The following is a 6,000-nucleotide window of genomic DNA, read 5'->3' as shown; positions in this document are numbered from 1 at the left end:
AATTAAATTTTTTTTAAGCTTTAGCTTCTGACGCAGCATGGGTAAACATCTCTTTACTGAGCCAGAAGCTTTCGCGTCAAGATTTTACACAAAGTAAAAATGGGACCTTACTTCCCCAGCCTGCAGCCTCGACACACCCACACAGGCTTCCTTTTTTTTTAAAAGGCATTACAGTTTCCCTTCTCTGTTCTTTACCTTATTCCTAGACATTCACAAAAGTCTCTTTTCATTCAACAAAGTTTATTGTTTAGCTGGCTCTATTCTTGGATCCATACTTCACTTAAGATAATCACTATCAGGTTTTTTAAAAATTTCTTACATATTGATTTACTTCCTCTGTTAATTTTACATGGGCTCGCAGAATCAAGACCACAGCCTTTTCATCTTTATCTTTCTTTTCCTTCTCCCACCATTCCCGCTGATTTGCTGGCGGGTCCTGGGGGTCCTATCCTGACTTAATCATCTTCTCAATTAGTTTCTTTTGTTTTTCCGCCAGGTGGCGGGTAAGGGACCCTTCCAGTCCCCACTCGAGATTACTTGCTTTATTGGCAATTCCTGGGTAGGACTAGAACCGTTAGGAATCTACTCTCAGAGGTTCGCTTTCTACCTAGCGTAACTTGTAGTAGACCATCTCCTGGCTACTGACAGGTCACAAGTTCTGCTGTTACACAAACCTATACCAGCCACCTACACCTTTTTGGCCACTTAAGCCAGTCTGGACAGCTAATAGTTGCTCCAAACTAACTTAGGCCAGCGTATGTGGCCATTTGTGGCCGCACGGAAAACTCTTGCAGTGTTAAGAAATCAGCGCAGGTAGCCAGAGATAGAGGGGGAAGGGAAGCACAGAGGACCTTGCAAAGCACTAAACGTCTTCTCAACAACATTCATGAAGCATAAAAAACATAAATAATAAATAAATAAATAAAACTTAAGTCCTACCTTCATAACTCGGCCCGGGAAGTAGGCGGGTGGGGCCGGCCGGTGCGGGAGGCCACTCAGCTGGGGATAGGGGCGGGAGAACGCACTGGCAAACCCATTCCAGCCACGGCCGCACCAGACAGCGAGAAATGGCCGATTGAAGTTTTCCACCCACTGGCTGGCTGCTTACTGCTCCACTTTTAATTGGCCGGCCAAGCTGGCTTCCAAAGAAAGGCACTCAGCTTACCAGCCCCCCCCCCCTTCCATCCAGCAATAATAACTGCCCGGCATCGGGTCCCACACTGCAGAGGAGCTACTGCTCATGCGCGACCCCACCAGTGTGCATGCGTTGAGCTGCCGGCACTCTTTTGAGCACAGGGCTCTAGCTCCGCCGCCCCCACTGTGATTGCCATGCCACGTCAAGCACTAGGACGGTCCACAGAGCAGGGAGAATATAGCGAGATATTTTTGGCGCTGTTTTGAGAGCAGAAAGTCGGCGCAACACAGGTAAGTGCGCTGAAAAAACCGGAGGGCCAAATTTGGGCCCATAGAATCATAGAATGGTTACAGCACAGAAAAAGGCCATTCGGCCCGTCGAGCCCGTGCCGGCTCTCTGCAAGAGCACCTCAGCTAGTCCCACTCCCCAGCCTTTCCCCGTAGCCCTGCAAATGTTTTTCTTTCAGGTACGCATCCAACTCCTTTTTGAAAGCCATGATTGAGTCAGCCTCCACCACTCTTTCAGGCAGTGCACTCCAGACTCTAACCACTCTCTGTGTAAAATTGTTTTTTCTTATGTCGCCTTTGGTTCTTTTGCAAATCACCTTAAATCTATGTCCTCTGATTCACGACCCTTCTGCCAATGGGAAAGTTTCTCTCTATCTACTCTGTCCAGACCCCTCATGACTTTGAACACCTCTATCAAATCTCTTCTCAACCTACTCTGTTCCAAGGAGAACAACCCCAGCTTCTATCCACGTAACTGAAGTCCCTCATCCCTGGAATCATTATCTTAAATCTTTTCTGCACGCTCTCTAAGGCCTTCACATCCTTCCTAAAGAGCAGTGCCCAGAATTGGCCAGAGTTCAGGCCTTACCAGTGTTTTATACAGGTTCATCATAATTTCCATGCTTTTTTATTCTATACCTCTATCAATGAAGCCCAGAATCCCATTAGCTTTTTTAATTGCTTTCTCAACCTGCCCTGCACCTTCAATGATTTGTGCACATATACCAGGTCTCTCTGTTCATCCACCCACTTTAGAATTGTACCCTTTAATTTATATTTCCTTTCCTCATTCTTCCTACCAAAATGTATCACTTCACACTTTTCTGCATTAAATTTCATTTGCCACGTGTCCGCTCATTCCACCAGCCTGTCTATGTCCTTTTAAAGTCTATCACTATCCTCCTCACTGTTCACTATACTTCCAAGTTTTGTGTTATCGGCAAGATTTGAAATTATTAATATATATCAAGAAAAGCAGTGGTCCTAGAACCGACTCCTGGGGAACAACATTATATACCTTCATCCAGTCCAAAAAACAACCGTTCACCACTACTCTCTGTTTCCTGTCACTAAGCCAATTTCGTATCCATGCTGCCACTGTCCCTTTTATTCCATGGGCTTCAACTTTGCTGGCAAGCCTATTATGTGGCACTTTGTCGAACGCCTTTTGTAAATACATGCATAGCCCTCATCAACCCTCTCTGTTACCTCATCAAAAAACTCGATCAAGTGGGTTAAACATGATTTGCCTTTAACAAATCTGTGCTGGCTTTCCTTAATTAATCCACACTTGCCCAAGTGACTGTTAATTTTGTCCCTGATTATCGCTTCATAGAGCTTCCCCACTACCGAGGTTAAACTGACTGGCTTATAGTTGCTGGATTTATCTTTACATCCTTTTTTGAACAAGGGTGTAACATTTGCAATTCTCCAGTCCTCTGCCACCACCCCTGTTTCTAAGGAGGATTGGAAGATTATGGCCAGTACCTCTAAAATTTCTTCCTTCACTTCCCTCCACGTCTTAGAAACATAGAAAATAGGTGCAGGAGTAGGCCATTCGGCCCTTCGAGCCTGCACCACCATTCAATAAGATCATGGCTGATCATTCCCTCAGTACCCTTTTCTCTCCATACCCCTTGATCCCTTTAGCCGTAAGGGCTATATCTAACTTCCTCTTGAATTTATCCAATGAACTGGCATCAACAACTCTCTGCGGTAGGGAATTCCATAGGTTAACAACTCTCTGAGTGAAGACGTTTCTCCTCATCTCAGTCCTAAATGGCCTATCCCTTATCCTTAGACTGTGTCTCTTAGTTCTGGACTTTCCCAACATCGGGAACATTCTTCCCGCATCTAACCTGTCCAGTCCCGTCAGAATCTTATATGTTTCTAAGAGATCCCCTCTCATCCTTCTAAACTCCTGTGTATAAAGGCCCAGTCAATCCAGTCTCTCCACATATGTCAGTCCAGCCATCCCGGGAATCAGTCTGGTGAAACTTTGCTGCTCTCGCTCAATAGCAAGAATGTCCTTCCTCAGATTAGGAGACCAAAACTGAACACAATATTCAAGGTGAGGCCTCACCAAGGCCCTGTACAGCTGCAGTAAGACCTCCCTGCTCCTATACTCAAATCCCCTAGCTATGAAGGCCAACATACCATTTGCCTTCTTCACTGCCTGCTGTACCTGCATGCCAACTTTCAATGACTGATGAACCATGACACCCAGGTCTCATTGTACCTCCCCTTATCTTAATCTGCCACCATTCACTTAATATTCTGCCTTCACGTTTTTGCCACCAAAGTGGATAACCTCACATTTATCCACATTATACTGCATCTGCCATGCATTTGCCCACTCACCTAACCTGTCCAAGTCACCCTGCAGCCTCTTAGCATCCTCCTCACAGCTCACACCACCACCCAGTTTAGTGTCATCTGCAAACTTGGAGATATTACACTCAATTCCTTCATCTAAATCATTAATGTATATTGTAAAGAGCTGGGGTCCCAGCACTGAGCCCTGCAGCACCCCACTAGTCACTGCCTGCCATTCTGAAAAGGACCCATTTATCCCGACTCTCTGCTTCCTGTCTGCCAACCAGTTCTCTATCCACGTCAGTACATTACCCCCAATACCATGTGCTTTGATTTTTCACACCAATCTCTTGTGTGGGACCTTGTCAAAAGCCTTTTGAAAGTCCAAATACACCACATCCACTGATTCTCCCTTGTCCACTCTACTAGTTACATCCTCAAAAAATTCCAGAAGATTTGTTAAGTGTGATTTCCCTTTCATAAATCCATGCTGACTTGGACCGATCCTGTCACTGCTTTCCAAATGTGCTGCTATTTCATCCTTAATGATTGATTCCAACATTTTCCCCACTATTGATGTCAGGCTAACTGGTCTATAATTACCCATTTTCTCTCTCCCACCCTTTTTAAAAAGTGGTGTTACATTCGCTACCCTCCAGTCAATAGGAACTGATCCAGAGTCGATAGACTATTGGAAAGTGATCACCAATGTATCCACTATTTCTATGACCACTTCCATAAGTACTCTGGGATGCATCGCATCCGGTCCTGTGACTTAGTTACAGTAAGTACAGCCAGCCTTCCTATTACCTCATCTTTATCAATTATTATCTCACTCAATATCTCCTCTACCTCCTCCATTACAATGTCTATGACAGCATCTTCTTCCTTGGTGAAGACATAAGCAAAGTACTCATATTGGGCTGAAGTTTCCCCAGGAGTTTCTCCTTTTTTTTTGGAGCAACTTGATTTTTCTGGACTATCTTTTTAGTTGCAATTCCGGCCATTTAATTTGGGTCAATGTAAGTGAGTTAATTAGTTTTTTTTTTTCGTTCAGTTTTTTTTTCAAAAGGGGGCGTTCCAAGCCACTTTCCCATTTTAGGTGTTGGGCCAGCAAATAGTTTCTCCAAACTAACTTAGGCCAGCGTATGTTGCCACTTCTGTCCGCACAGAAAAACATTACCTAGAGTTAAGAAATCAGCACAAGTAACTACATTTAAAGCACCACCAAGCACCAAACAAAGCCCAAAAAGTAATAAGCAATTAATTAACAAATAAAAAATAGAAGGAACCTTGCACCTAAAGCACCAAGACCAAAGTAATAAGCAATCGATCAATCAATAACAAATAAAAAAGAGAAGTCCTACCAAAACACGGCTTGGGAAGGCAGCAAGCTGCCAATGAGGGAGACCATTCGGCCAGGGCTGGGGGGCGGAGAGAGGGGGGAGAGAGAAGATGGGGGGAGAGAGGAGGAGGGGGGAGAGGAGGGGCGGGAAGGTGGAAGTACTCTCTTGATCAAATGGTACAAATCCTCTGGAAAGTCTGGAGCCAGCCCCTTGGACTTCAGTAGCCTGAGGATCTTGTTCGCCCGAGATACGGTGGACGTTCTCTCTGCTCAGGCGCATCTGTTCCTGCTGTCTGGGCCACTTACTGGGCTGCCTGCACGATGCCGTTACTTCCGTCCTTGCTCACAGAAGGCCTGGCTTCACGTTTGGGGCACTGATCTTGGAGGGCTTTGGTGATGACCGCTTGCTGATGACAATGGTCCACAAACCTCTTCAGAGTCCTGTAAGAGTTTGGCATGTCTAGACTGATGGCCAGCATAGCATCAAACACCCGCATGAATCCCCGGTTTATCTGGTCGAGAGTTACAAACCCAGACCCCCAGAAACTCTTCAGGAGTTTTACACAGGTCAGAGTTGACACACCCTGCAGTGCACACTCTGGCCGCCAATGAGGGAGCCCATTCGGCCAGGTCTAGGGGCGGCGTGCTTCGGGCCCCTCACACATAGCCTGCAGCGTGTGTTTGCAGAAACGGCCTGCCAGGAGTTATTGCACACGCGTGCAGACTCTAGCACGCATGTGCAGAGGTTCCAGCACTGTTTTCAGCGCCGGGACCTGGCTCCGCCCACCATGCTTTCCGATGCGCTGTGCACAGGCCACAGGCCTGGAACCAATGGGAAGAATACGGAGGTAAGAAATCGTCGCCATTTATGTTCTACAAAGTCGGCGCACCTCATGGAGATGCGCCGTACGAGCAGA

At 46.2% G+C, this 6,000-nt stretch overlaps 1 long non-coding RNA gene across 1 annotated transcript in view; it reads right to left on the bottom strand.

Annotated features, from left to right (window-relative positions):
- Window positions 1-907: 907 nt before the first annotated feature.
- The window catches only part of LOC139265945 (uncharacterized), a 38,081-nt gene continuing 32,988 nt past the window's right edge, over window positions 908-6,000 (bottom strand). Inside the window, exon 3 of the long non-coding RNA XR_011593662.1 lies at window positions 908-5,524. This is a non-coding gene — a long non-coding RNA (uncharacterized lncRNA). The remainder of the gene's footprint in view (window positions 5,525-6,000) is intronic.

Source organism: Pristiophorus japonicus, chromosome 6 (assembly GCF_044704955.1).
Source record: "Pristiophorus japonicus isolate sPriJap1 chromosome 6, sPriJap1.hap1, whole genome shotgun sequence".
NCBI lineage: Eukaryota > Metazoa > Chordata > Chondrichthyes > Pristiophoridae > Pristiophorus > Pristiophorus japonicus.
This window is presented reverse-complemented; position numbering and strand designations above follow the sequence as displayed.